The sequence below is a fragment of the Oryctolagus cuniculus genome, chromosome 6 (genome assembly GCF_964237555.1).
Source record: "Oryctolagus cuniculus chromosome 6, mOryCun1.1, whole genome shotgun sequence".
Classification (NCBI taxonomy): domain Eukaryota; kingdom Metazoa; phylum Chordata; class Mammalia; order Lagomorpha; family Leporidae; genus Oryctolagus; species Oryctolagus cuniculus.
In genome coordinates, this window is record NC_091437.1 from 104726503 (window position 1) to 104741713 (window position 15211).

The window sequence follows — 15211 nt, forward strand, 5'->3', positions numbered from 1 at the left end:
CAAAAAAGCCAATTCTGTAAAACTCTTTCTCTCTCCCAACCCCCTTTCCTATAATGTAGTGTGAGGTTTATCCTTGCCAAAAAGCAGCACAAATGATTAACATTTTTGCTTCAGCTTCCAGTTGCCATTTTTTTTTCCTGATGATACAACAGACATGGGAAATATATTGATTTGTCTCGCGGAATAGGAAGTGTTTTGCTGAAGCTGTAGCCAACCTCATTTTATGAGGAAGAAAAAATTGAGTCAGCTGCATGATTTAGGTCAGTGAAAAGTAAACCATCAGGAATGATACAAGAAAATTCAGTTTGTGGTCTAGTTTACATGTGGGATTGAGGAGTCATGCATTAAAACCTAAGTCACTTATTAACCTTGGCTCTTTGGTCTTTATTTTATGATTTCTTCATCTCTAACTGGCTTTACTAGGATCAGGAAAATGCAGATGGCTGAATATGGTAATTATACCCATTGGTTATTATATTCATTATAAATTAGTAGAATACAATGAAAGAACCTTTCCAACTACGCTATTTTATATATCTGGCACAATGACAGAATGTTTTATTGTTAGCTTGTCAGAAAAGCATGTTCATTCCTTAAAAGGACTATTGCAAGTGTTCACGCACTAATGTGTATTTAAAATGACTGATTTTGTTTAATAAATGGAAGAAGTTTGTGTTAAGCAGTAATTAATAAAAACAATGAAAATAATTCCTACCAGTCTGTGACTATTTTGACCAGTGCTGTTTTCATTGCCCCATATTCCATGTTTTTCTGACATCTTATAAGAAAGATGAACAGGAAGGTATGTCTAGAAAAATGGTCATTTAGTATTAAGCCTTTTTACAGTAATGAAAATCTAAATATGTATCTTAAAAAGTAAAATAATAAAGAAAAAGAGAAGCAAGGAGGATGGGAGGGAGAGAAGTGGAGGGAGATATGGAGGAACGGAGGAAGGGAATATCATTATATTCTTAGAATTGTATCTACAAACTGTATTGAAGCTGTTAAATCTAATTAAATTTAAAATTAAAAATAAAATACTAATAAATAAATTTGTTATTTACAAAATAGAAAAGGAGGTATATCTGGTGTTACTGAATGATTAATTTTGTGAGAAAGCAAACACAGATTTTTTTCCCTTGTAAAGAAATGCTGCTACAATAAGCTACATTTAAACGACCAGGAATACATCTAAAATAATTTTCTATATTAGTACATTACCTAAAGCAATATTATAAAACTCAAAAATCATGTCAGGGATGACAAATATCTTAAGAGGAAGAGATTTCTTCTGGAGATCAGACAGACTATAGATTTCAGGAAAATGAAGGAAACTTTGTGACTTGGGAAAATTTGCTCTTCTGGCTTGCACCTCTATTGCATTGCTGTCTGAGGGCTGAGGGAGTTACAAAATTTGCATCACAGAAAAACCTGATTGACTAAGAAATGATCACTATTGTCAAGGGCTTGGGTAGCTGTTAATAGCACAGTTTCAGTAGTGGGAACCCAGACATGGTGACCACAGCCTAGATGTTACTGTTTTTTGGAAGTTTTGGCATTGCAAGGACTCAGTGCTTGGTTGTCTAAAACTTAACATTGGCCATTCCTTTCTTTAAAGCCAAAAGATACCAAAAGTATCAATGGCTTTCCCAGAGGACAAAATAAAGAACCTTGACACCACCTCAAGTACTACTGTGTATAATACTTTCATCTCTAAAAATAGTTGCCTCCAATTTGTTTATTCTTAGTCTGATTTTTGGTGGCAGAAAAATAATGTTGTAACGGCCAAGAAGAGACTTCTGCTCTCTTCCATATAGGAATCCACAGGAGCGAGGATAAAAGGTTGACACCTTTCTAAGATCCTCTCCATAAACACATCTGTTTTCGTGTAACTGATGTCTGTTGTTACACAAAGAAATCAAAAGGGCTACAAATAATTGAGTGAACAAAAACAGAGGGACTGGTTTGGGTGTGTTTTCCCCTGTCCACTGGAAACTATGCATCACCAAGATGACTCATCCTCCTCCAAGGGCCCTTCGTCTTTAGGGAACATTCCTTCACCCTCTGCTGCCAACTTATTCCCCACCAAACACTCAAAGCTTCAGAACATCTCTAGTTCCAACCTGCTACACTTCTAAGGGATTGTTCTCATTTTCCCTCATTCCTGAAATTTACACCACATTAATTCATGTAGCTCCACTTCATCTTTGTCATTATTTCATTTTTTAAGGCTGAGGTTTATCTTTCCAAAAGTCCTACAGTTTTGCTGAAGTTGTGCATTAAATAAACTGGATCCTAGGATTCTGGCAAGAATAGCTCCCAAACTCTACATTCAGGTTCATTGGTTTACTGAGCACAGCTTGAGATTGGCAAAGATGTCTGTGGAAGGGAAGTGAATTTCTTTCACAAGACAACATTAGTTTTGTTTGGAAATTTTGAGTGTTCGACCTTGTTTGAACTCACTATGAAACTGGTGTTACTACTTCCATAGAATATTCTAGTGAAACAAAGAATAAAATCAGGCCACTAAAGATAGTCCAATAATCTGCTTTAATCTTAGCACACTGGGGTTATAATCTTCTCTCACTTGGTGGGCTGAAAACAGGTTTCCCTTTAAGTTGTCATTGATCTTTAAACTAGCTGAGGCTGTAGGAACTGACTTTCAGAGACATGGGTTTCTGATGACTGTAATATTTTAGGACAGGCACTTTGGTAACTTGTTTTCTTGTGCCCATTTAAGACAATTTGCTTTCAGAGGAAGAAGGATTCATTATCTATACTGTTTTCGATGGCTTTATTCCTTTCTGGTTTTGGACATTTGTCTTGAAAAAGAAACTTACCTCTGCTCTCCCCAAAAAAAGTCACAAAAAATTATAGCATCAAAGAATTCAGTGATATCATAAAGTGAGAACAAACACATGCTGGAATCTTGTTCTTAAATAAGACCCTCCCATAAAGTAGCTCACAAATTCATTCTTTTAGTGAAATTTATTTCTTCTTATTAAATTTTGCACCCTCTTATTTATGATCATCTGATAATTTCAAATTCTAATATTAGCAACTATTAGAATTTATTGTAGTCCTTTAACTTACAGCCAGAATACTGGCTCATGGAATCTTAGAAGATTTATTATCTTCTAGTATACAATAGAATCCATGCCAGAAACATATTGCCCCAAAGAGTTTTAGGCCCCCTTGTATAATGCCTCTCTGATTCTCCTCTACGGGCCTTCATTTCCCATTTCCACCCATGTTCCATCATTCTCAGCAGGAGAGGAAGTTTTTGGCCTTTACTTTTCATATTTTCTGTGCCCTTTGACATCCAAAGTCTTATCTCACTTGGGGTCAGGCTGCAGTCTCCAGCTAAGCCAGCCTCCCAGGATCTCCAGTTACATGCACTGCAGTTTTATGTCAATTAATACTACTTGGAATAACGTTTTGACTCTTTCACTTTCTGTCTCTCTGTTAAGGTTATGAATACATAATTTTATGGATAGTTAATACTTGCACTTCTTTATGGGACACCGTGTGATATGGCAGTACATTTGTATGTGGTGTATGATAATCTATATATCCTAAGTAGATAAAAATATAATTTTTAAACCAATGATATCTTACATGCTTTCCATTTCTAATCCATTGCTAACTAGACAATGTTTAGCGTCCATATACTGAGTTCCCAGAGCTCCCACTTGGTCTTCTTGACTCAAGGATTTTCCTTTATCTATCAGGTAGACAATTAGGCATCAGTGACAAGGGAAGAGCCACAAAACCCTCATTGGAAAGCGAGTGACTGGGGATCCTGCTCTTTACTAGCACCTACTCAGACCACACACTTTGTGGTTTAACTTGTGGTTAAAACATCCTGATAAAATGGGAGCTATGTCAAACTAGAAAATTCTGCTTTGTAACTGCATGTGCAGAGTGCACAAAGGTATGCAACTTCTAGATTTTAATTAAAAATGCTAATCAGGGACATCATGGCCTTATCAGCAGTCCACACCCTTCATGCTTTAGGGATAAAAGTCTCAAACCAGGAAAAAAGTTTACCATTTGCTCTCACCACTGGCCCATTCTTCCCTTGGAACATATATTAATATACTTCTGTTTTATTATTTCAACATTCATGTCTCTGAATAATAGTTCATTATTCAACTGGGGAAAAGGAACTGAAGAAATCCTGCCATTAGTGACACAGCTTACATATCCTCTTCACCAGTTTGTGCACGAATTCCAGATCAAGTTTTACAGACTACAACATTTACTTTCTCATTAACGTGCAAAATTTATTTCTTTTCCGTCAATTTCAAATCCTTTCAGGTGATTTGAAAGTCCACATTATATACTCCTATCACACACATAAACATACACACACACACACACACTCTTGTCTTCCAGTATTCCTCTATCATAAATTATATTTTATCTTAGATTTCTTATTTCCCTTTATCTATTCGTATATCTGTAAATTGTACCTCCATGTGTTTTCTCATTGTGTTTCTTTTCTCCATTTTTCTATGCTGTCTGTGTAACCAGTTTTCTTATTCTTCTACTTTAAGACCCAATTCCTCTTGAGCATATTCTAACTTCTTCAGTACACAATGTTTTCTCACTTTTGTGCAGCAAATGTTGCTAGCAAATGTCAGTAGCATGCAAGTTAGCATATATTTTTTATGGTTGCTTGTTTCATGTGCATTTAATTTGTTTTGTAGTATGATGAAGATATTCTAAATTCAATCATCTATTCATTTAACACTTGATGTCAACCACTTGTCAGGCATTTTGCAAGAAATTTAGACAGTGGTTCCTGAAAGCACAGTAGCTGGAGTAACATAAGCAAACATATCATTCTCTGTTATTGCATTTGTAGTAGGCATTACTAATTGATCACAGCACCCTTTCCTACTGAGTTTGAAGATAGCTTCATAATCTCATAGCTAGTCATTACCAAACAATTGTATTAACAAGCATATTGAAATCTGTTTGGTATGACTGATCTATATAAGACAAAGAAAAATGTGTATGTGTGTGTGCGTGTAAAATCAAACTCAATTCAGTTTTCTAAAAGTGGGAGCAGAACCTTATTTTTGAATTGTATGTCCGATAAAATCTAGAGGGTCTCAACAGAAATTTGTGAATAATTTATTGACATGGAAAACAAATTTTATATTAACATTCAAGCTTCACTAACATTGTCTACAGAAAAATATGATTTATTCACATAGAAGGTATAATGAGAGCCAATAGTCCCACATTGATTTATTTCTTCAACCACACTCAGAAACACCAAGCAATGTAATTAGCAGCAGCATCTTCAGACACAAAGAAAATCAATTCCCGTGCATGCATACGCATAGACTCTGGATCTTAGAATTTTTCACAAAGCCTGATTGAATAGACTGCATTCACAATAGAGAGACGTAAGTGCACCCTTTCATAATACATCTTGACTAATACTGAAAACGCCACAGACGCAGAAAAAGAACCACAACAAATTTTAAAAAGTATAGTACAGCACAAATAGTGGGTAGAAAAGATTATTGGCCCAGTTTGCAAACAGCAAACTTCTGAAAGTGTTTTGTACATATATATTGGGTTGCATTACAGATGAAACTAAGAGAAGGCATGAAAGAGAAAAGCAAAGCGGAGGGCCATAAGTACCGTCTGTATTAGGGAAATGAATAACTAATCAGTGGCAATATTTCAGAGTACTGCAATACACAAATTCAAAAAGATTATATTTTTATCTTAGTCATAAAAATTAGGAAGTGATTGTAAGAGAAATACAACCTAAAAGAGTTGCAGCAAAGGTATGTCATGTGACAAAATATCTTGCATTTTTAAACTACAGAAGTTTCTTCTATAAAGACAAAGAATATGCTTAACTAGATTTAGTTTGGCTTTGAAGGAAAAATCATTTCCATCACTTCCAAGCCCCCTGATTGTTTTCCAATTTCTCATCAACTTGGGGAGATTGTGGTTCTCCTACTCTTAGTTGAAGTGTTAGCAATGTCTAGCATAAAACGAAAGTGCCAAAGCCAAATAACCCAGTCTCCTTTACCTTTTGTTTCCATTTGATGGAAGTATCTTGGCTTCCACATTATTGTATAATTCTCAGTTGTTATAGCTTGTACAGGCCTAGATGCACAGTACCAAGTAGTTCCTTTCAGTACAAAAGTTCTGATAAAAAAAAAAAAAAACCCTGAATATGTAGTTAGTTCAAATGGACCTAGAATTCTATCATAACTTCTGATAGATACATACATACATACACATGGATTCAAAAAGATGCACTGGACCCAGCAGGTATTTACATAATAGAAGATGAAGGCAGAGAATCATTTACTTTAAAACCAAAATAAGAAAATATGGCACTCAACTTTATATTTAAAATTAAAATAAATATTATAAGATTATTTATCCATAAAAGTATGGACTCCTTCTAGAACTATACAGTGAGCAAATAAATTCTATCTTATTTTACTTAGAAGAACTATTCATTGGAAATATAGAGGTAAGTAAATTAAAACTGTGCTTTATTTCTGTCTTCATCCTGGCATTTTAGCATCTGTAACATCCTAATTTTTTCCCCTTGGTGTAGTACAAACTGACCCATTTTGAAGTATTTGGAACATCAAAGTGTTATTGTATGGGAATGCAAACTGGTACAGCCACTGTGGAAGACAGTGTGGAAATACCTCAGAAATTTGAATGTAGAACTACCATATGACCCAGCCATCCCACTCCTGGGATTTTACCCAAGGGAAATGAAATCAGCATATGAAAGAATCATCTGTACTCTCATATACATCACAACTCAATTCGCAATAACTAAGATATGGAATCAACCCAAATGTCTGTCAACTGAAGACGGGATAAAGAAATTATAGGATATGTCCACCATGGAATACTACACGGTAGTAAAAAAAAAATGAAATCCTGTCATTTGCAACAGAATGAATGAAATTGGAAAACATCATACTTAGTGAAATAAGCCAGTCCCAAAAGGACAATTATCATGTTCTCCCTGGCATGTGATAACTAAGAGCACCTAAAAGGTAATCTATAGAAGTGAAATTGACTCTTTGCAATGTGATAACTTTGAACATCCCTTGTATTGGTTGCTGAAGAACAGGTTTTTTTTCATAGTTTGTTGAACTCTTTACTTAGAATAGAGTTAATCTTATGTGTATAAAATTTATTGAAAATAGATCTTAGTAAAAAATAAGAATGAAAATAGGAGAGGGAGGAGGAAGAAGGGTGGGAGGGCAGGTAGAGTAGGGAGAATAACTATGTTCCTAAAGCTGTATTTATGAAACGCATGAAGTTTGTATACCTTAAATAAAAGGTTTCTGGAAAAAAAAGATAATGCAATGTTCTGACCAAGAGTCTGCAAAACCAAACTGATCATGGTACTTAATAATTGAAGTACTTCATATGAATCTATTGCTGTCCTGTTCCTTGCTCTTAGCTATCTGTACTTTTTTCTTGGAGTACCCTTTAGGATAAAGAGAAGAAGATTCTTTTAGCAAAAGTGAGAGGGGTTGATGAGAAATGTATCGAAAAGGAAAATAATAGTATTTTGGTTTTAGTCCTCTTGATATTTTGATATTTGGAGACATAAAAAGTTAGTAGAAATTTTTACTTTAAATGAGAAAACGCTTGGGGACTTAGATTAAGACAGTAAGACCGATGGAAACTGCCTAAGATCATCTGTCACAATCAGGTTATCAAAGCTTAGGGAAAATGATGGTGTAACTCTGAATTCCATATATCTGAAATGAATTTGCACATAGAAGGGTCGATTTTTAGTATTTACCTACTGCAAATCACAAATACTACTATTTTAGGGGAAATACATTGAAAAATGATGTCTTTCAATTATTAGCAACTGTTGCAGAAAAGATATAAAGCTTAATATTGCTGAATTGCAATTAATGGTTCTGTTGTTTATTAACTGAATAACTTTGATTTAAAAATTCTTTCTTCCATGACATTAATTTCTGACCCTAAAGTAATATGCTCATATCTTATGAATTGACTCCATAGGACCAGGAAAAGATATAATGAGATAATTCACATGAAACCACTTTGAAAACATGAGTAGACATATTGAAGTATGAGGTTCCATTAACATTATTATACTTTTCATTAAAAGCTTAACAAAGTGACAAACATTTCAATACCACTTTAGCTACAATGTCATAATTTGAATAAATAAGGTCAACCTGGGGCTGGCACTGAGGTGTAATGGGCTAACCTCAGCCTACAGCCAGGCATCCCATATGGGTGTTGGTTCAATCCTGGTTGCTCTACTTCCAATCCAGCTCTCTGCTATGGCCTGGGAAAACAGCAGAAGAGATCCAAATGGTTAGGACCTTGTACCCACGTGGGACACCCAAAAGAAGCTCCTGGTTCCTGCTTTCTCAGATTGACCCAACTCTACCATTGCAGCCATTTGGGGAGTGAACCCGTGGATGGAAGACTTTGCTCTCAGTCTCTCCCTCTGTTTGTAACTCTGCTCCTCAAATAAATAAATCAAATCTTAAAAAAAAGGTCATTCTGAAGATTACCATAACATGGGGACATGAAAAAGAAAAGGAAGCATGCCCATCAATATCCAGTCAGTAATATTCTGAGGCAACCTCCTGACATTTTCAAAATGAGACCAACATTGATCTCATAGCAGTTCAAAAAGGGTGAAAACGTCACAAATTGCAAGCAGCGTATCAGAACATCATGACTGAGATCCACTTCTACTTGAAAAAATAATTCTGCATTGAACGTGCCTTAAGAGCTTGTATTACATTCTCATGCAAATCACATAAACACACATGTATACCAATAACCTGACCTTATACTCCTCAAAACACAGAAGTCTAGCTAAGTCAAGAGAGTCTACAACAGGAATATTAATATCTGCATCAAATATTGTAGTCCCAGCCATGTGGCCTCCTATGAGCACAAGCACAGAACCAGAGCTGAAAACACTGGTCAACATGCAGAACGAACAGAAAAGGACATTTCTCACTTATTTCAAGTTTTCTTCAAAAATTTCTGGTCAGTTGAACTAGTGGGGAGCTTTTGAAAGAGTGTGGATACTTGCTCTTTTTCTTGGTTGCATTGAATGTGGATTTGCTGAAAATGATCAGGAAACTTGCCAGACAAACCTCTACATGCAAGCTTGGACTCAGATAGAATCTTCAACCAGCTGCTTTGTAAACTTTTGCATCTTTATATATCCATTTCTTTTTTGTCCTCAAGAAGCCTACTGTCATCATTATACTGCAGATTCTCATTCAAATCTAAAGTTTCTTATTGATATGAGTGTAATAGTAGGTTCTGTTATCTTTTAAAGATTAATTGATGTTTTCAAAACATAGCTATAAGAGTTCAGTGAAAAAAATCTTTAACTGTGAATCTTAACATAATGTTATTCTCAGGAAAGAGTATATATTTGGGAAGAGTTTTTGTTCGTACAAACTAAATAAGTACAACCAGCCCATGCCTAAGTAATATATATTACTCAAATAGATATTTGATTACAACAATGTGGTAAAATCAATATCTAATACTGGTGTGCTAAAACTGTTAAACACTGATCAAGTGCCCTTAGATATGGAGAGATGAATAAATATAATGTACTGTTAATACACTTTCAGCACAAACTCAAGCACACATGCAAAAAAATTCTTCATTTAAGAAAATAAAATTATATCTGCAGGGGCCGGCGCTGTGGTTCACTTGGGTAATCTTCTGCCTGCGGCGCCAGCATCCCATATGGGTGCCGGCTCTAGTCCTGGTTACTCCTCTTTCAGTCCAGCTCTCTGCTGTGGCCCGGGAAGGCAGTGGAGGATGGCCCTAGTGCCTGGGCCCTGCACCTGCATGGGAGAGCAGGAGGAAGCACCTGGCTCCTGGCTTTGGATCGGCGTAGCTCCGGCTGTAGTGGCCATTTGAGGGGTGAACCAATGGAAGGAAGATCTTCCTCTCTGTCTCTCTCTCTCTCTCTCTCTCACTGTCTAACTCTGTCTGTCAAATAAATAAAAAATATATATATCTGCATCTAAGTCAGACAGGTCACCATCAGTCATTATTACTCTACAGTCCTCCTTTCCTCTTGGAACAGCATAATCAGAAGGTCCTTTCTATTGATTAGCATATTTATAACACTGAGATCTTGCTCTCCCTGTCTATTGATCTCTCAACTTTTGTGGTTTGCCCTATCATAGTTGAGAACCTTTTTCTGAAGATGGTCAGATGCGTGTAGAAAAAAACATCCTCAATCACTATGTACAGACGGGCAGTATTGTATCAGCTCCTGCGGCTGCAGGTAACATTAGAATATCTGATCAAATTATGCAGGTAGCCATCTTTATTATTATTATTATTATTATTATTATTACCATGCTGGCAGAAGACTTAGTTGATTTTTTATCCAAAAGCCTGAAGCCCCAAAGAGAGATTCCTTATACATGGCTTAAGTTTCTTTGGTTTCTTTATATGGCTACCTGCATAATTTGTTCAGATATTCTACACGCATCTGACCAGTATGCTGTCTGGAAAGGGTTAAACCATTGCTCTGTATTAGCAAGCAGAACCTGAAATGGTTACATAGAAGCAGATAATAACTACAGTTAATGCATTCATAGGCAACATATAATGACCACATTCCATTTTCAGGGTAAGTTTCTTCTCTATCTGTCCTTGTGGAGGCCTCTGCCACAAAACCAATGCATAGAAATACCAGCACCTAAAGTTTAATGTCAGGCACCTATATATCATTCACCTAAAAATTACTTTTAAAGAAGTAACATAATTTAACTATCAAAACATGTAAGACAGGAAGTAAATACATTATCTGTCAGCAACTATTATCTTGGTAGTTCAGACTTTAATCCTGAGAACTGTATCTATGAACTACATTGACTCTGTTCTCTTTTTATTAATATCACATTAACATTAGAATTGATGAAAATTGTGTTGTAGTAATTATCATGTATTTGCTATGACCCTGAGATTCTAATGTATTAATGAATTCCTTAAAAAAGAAATATAACCCCCTTATTATTAGCATTCCAAATGCCTTTTGTGAGTTTGTCAGTCCTAGTTGGAGATGGTATCTTCTCTCTGTTGCTATAGAAGCTCTCGGCTGCACACTCCTATTATGAAGCCAAAAGTGACTCAAGCTCATCTAATTAAATGATATTAGATGGAGACTGACCCTGAGCTAGAGCTGCAGAAATAACTGGAGGAAAGATCTGATATGCAAACCCACTGGCCTGACCAGGTTTTAACTAGATGCTATTCAGACTGTTTGGTGCTTGTGTTGTTTAAAGACAGTATTTTGAAAATCACCTAGAAGTTAAAGGAAATTCATTGCAAGTAATTAGTGTGTTTTTCCTTCCTCCTGCATCTGTCTATACCGTAAACCTCATCATCTAGGTTCCCACTTGTCCTATGAACATTCTATGCTATTTTGTAGAGGTGTGAGTTGAGAGGGTATGTCATGCAGCAGAAATAAGTGGCCTTGGTGTCTAGACTACCTGTTTCTGTAATCTCAGGGCTTCTGGATCTGAATTAGTTTAATACCAAATGAAGCACTTTCGTTGTAGGACAAATTGCTGATCTCCCCACTCAAATGGGGAGTGAGATCTAGTTTCATAACTCACATAATCAATTGCATTTCTTCAGGCACGTAATCTCTGATAGGGTTTTAAATAATCAGGAAGTGTTTAGAGCACCCTACAAATAGTTCCAAGTGCAGTACATGTTACTTTCAAATACCAGAAGCTTTTTACCATGTTCATAGTGATACCAGGAATGATAGGAGCTAAAGAGACAAAACTTGTCCTCAAGCTCAAAGGAGACAGGCTATGTATCAGCAAAGAGCAGGGCCCTGAATATTCACTGGGTCCATTTCTTACTCCCTGATATGTATTTGTTTTTCTTTAGCAGGTAGACGTTTACCACTTCCTCCTCAGTTGGTCTAACAGAGATTATAGTAAGCCTCAGAACAATCAAGGTCACTGCGAAGTATAGTATGACAGAGTTCAGAGGAGTGCAAAGGGATGCATGCAAATGCTTGTCACTACTTGTAAACATCAACTGCCTGCAATCCTGACTATGGGTATCCAGCAAGGTGATAGTGAATGTTTGACAATTAAGGAAGAGAAAGATGGGGGAGGGCAGGGCAGCAAGGGATGAAGGGCAGAAGCCTGGATTTTAGTGTTTGCCAAAATTCAGTGGTGTAAATACTCACACTGTGGCTGATTTCACACTGTGAAAGTGATATCAATAAATGTGGATACAAAAAAAAGAGTTATTTATTTATTTGAAAGGCAGAGTTACAGAGAGAGAGAGAGAGAGAGAGAGAGAGAGACTCTTCCATCCGTTGGTTCACTCCCCAGATGGCTGCAAAGGCCAGAGCTGCGCCAATCCAAAGCCAGAAGCCAGGAGCTTCCTCCGGATCTCCCACACGGGTGCAGGGGCCAAGGGCTTGGGCCATATTATTCTGCTTTCCCAAGCCGTAGCAGAGAGCTAGATCCAAAATGGAGCAGCCGGGGCCCATCTGGGATGTCGGCATTGCAGGCGATGGCTTTGCCTGCTGTGCTACATCACTAGCCCCCTGGATATTAATCTTTCCTCAGAAAACGGTTATCCAGAGAAATGGCTGCAAGACCATTTGAAGAAGAATCAGTAGAATATTAAGAAGCTTTGAGAATTAATGGTAAAACTAGTCTTCAAACAGTGCTTTATACTTTGTGTGTCTGTGTGGGTGCAAATTGTTGAAATCTTTACTTAGTATAGAGTTGGTCTTCTGTATATAAAGATAATCAAAAATGAATGTTAACGAAGAATGAGATGGGAGAGGGAGTAGGAGATGGGATGGTTTGCGAGTGGGAGGGTGGTTAGAGGGGGAAGGACTGCTATAATCTAAAAGTTGCACTTTCAAAATTTATATTCATTGAATAAGTTTTCTATAAAAAAGAATATTAGGAAGCTTTGAAATCTCCTTAAACAGAACCTGGTTGCCTTGTGGATCTGAGGTACAGCTTAGATTTAGAAATCACATCTTCCCATTATACAGACTAACATCAGACACAGCGACAGCCTCCTCCTCTTTCCCCTTCTCCTCCCCTCCTTCCTTTTCTTCTTCTTCAACATGATTGAGCTATTATTCATATACCATAATCTTCTGTTTTTACAGTATACAGTTAAGTGGTTTTAAGTATTCTCACTGAGGTTTTCAACCATCATCACAACCTAATTTTGGAATATTCTCATCCTACCATAAAGATATCCAGTATCCATTAGCAGTTATTGCCCATTCCTGTCCCTCCATACACAACTATTAATCTACAGTCTGTATAAACCTATCTTTTCTGGGCATTTCATACAGGTGGAATAATGCAATATCCTTTGTCAAGGTTTATTTCATAGTAGTATAAATTTCAGTTTCCGAGGTTCATCCATGTTGAAGCATTTTTATCAGTACTTGGTAAATTTTATTGCCAAATAATATTCCATTAAATGAATATACCACATTTGTTTACCCATTTTTCAGTAGATAGGTATTTGTTTCCAATTCTCACTATATAGATAGTGTTATACTATCAACTACACCAAACCCAATTAACAACTGTCTGCCCATAATGCATTATGCCTCTCCCTCTGAAGTGCTTCCCATAAATAGGAGGCTCTCTAAATGCAATCTTTTTTTTTTTTTTTTTTGGACAGGCAGAGTTAGACAGTGAGAGAGATAGAGAGAGACAGAGAAAAAGGTCTTCCTTTTCTGTTGGTTCACCCCCCAAATGGCCCCTATGGCTGGCGCGCTGTGGCCGATGCGGCCAGAGCGCTGTGCCGATCCGAAGCCAGGAGCCAGGTGCTTCTCCTGGTCTCCCATGGGGTGCAGGGCCCAAGCACTTGGGCCATCCTCCACTGCACTCCCGGGCCACAGCAGAGAGCTGGACTAGAAGAGGAGCAAATGGAACAGAATCCAGAATCAGAATTTACTGATAGGATTATTGTTAATCCGCTCATGTCAAATAGAGTTCTCAGTTGCAAGAAATGGAAGCCAACAGTGATTGATTTAAAAACAAAACCCTATTTTTTTTTAATTTATTTTATTTTTACTTATTTTTTTTTTATTTTTTGACAGGCAGAGTGGACAGTGAGAGAGAGACAGAGAGAAAGGTCTTGCTTTGCCATTGGTTCACCCTCCAATGGCCGCCACGGCTGGCGCGCTGTACCGCGCCTATCCGAAGGCAGGAGCCAGGTGCTTCTCCTGGTCTCCCATGCGGGTGCAGGGCCCAAACACTTGGGCCATCCTCCACTGTACTCCCTGGCCACAGCAGAGAGCTGGCCTGGAAGAAGGGCAACCAGGACAGAATCTGGCGCGCCGATTGGGACTGGAACCCGGTGTGCCGGCGCTGCAAGGCGGAGGATTAGCCTAGTGAGCCGCGGCGCTGGCCAAAACAAAACCCTATTATTTAAAGGATGTTGAATAGTTCACTGAAACTTAAGGTGGAAGTGTCAGGACAGGCTTGGAAAGAGAAAAAAAAAAAAAAACCAAAAACCAGAGAACCAAATTTCAGTAGACAAAACAGGAAAATTTAAAGAAAAATACTCAAAAAAATAACAAACACCACTACATTTTCAACAATATCATAAAGCTTGTATTACCCATTCAACCATCACAGAACAGAGTGGAAGCTGCCACAGGAACTGCTGCCCACTCTGCCTCTCACTGCTGGCTGTAAACTTTGCTACTCATCTCCAAAATGCATCCTTTGGGCCTTGCTTCTTTGTATCTCTGCCTATTCAATCAGAGGCTAATGGGAATGCACAAACCGGCAGAACTCCCAGGAAGACTAGAGAGTATCTTGCATTTTATGTTCTATTTAAGTGTGGCTATGTGCCACACTAATAGAGGAATAGAATTTGGCTGCTAGGAAACCAGAAAGATTGACAAAGGCTCACTACAATCTCAGCATATCAAGAGTATTTTTATTTATTAAGTTTGAATTTAAAATTATTCCTTGTAATTTTTTCTGTTAAAAATCTTTATTTGAATGGAAGTATTGAGGTACTATTAAATTCCTTCCATTCTCTTTTGGACATTTAGGCTTCCTTCTGTTTTGAGAATCATGTTCATGCTGGGTTAATTTTTAAGCCAATTTGAAATTTTTTTGCTTCAATTCACTTCTTTAGA

The 15211-nt window shown here is 37.2% G+C and overlaps 1 long non-coding RNA gene across 19 annotated transcripts in view; it reads right to left on the bottom strand.

The window, feature by feature from the left end:
• Positions 1-15211, bottom strand: part of LOC108176578 (uncharacterized) — a 47137-nt gene that overhangs the window by 24164 nt on the left and 7762 nt on the right. For 10 of the 19 annotated variants that reach the window (XR_011389163.1, XR_011389164.1, XR_011389162.1 and 7 more), the window contains one exon: positions 6062-6180. The exons of 3 other annotated variants lie outside the window; for them this stretch is intronic. This is a non-coding gene — a long non-coding RNA (uncharacterized lncRNA). Of the gene's footprint in view, positions 1-715; positions 809-6061; positions 6181-8228; positions 8342-15211 lie in introns of all 19 variants that reach the window. 6 more of the 19 variants (XR_011389161.1, XR_011389157.1, XR_011389153.1 and 3 more) reach the window with 2 other exon arrangements.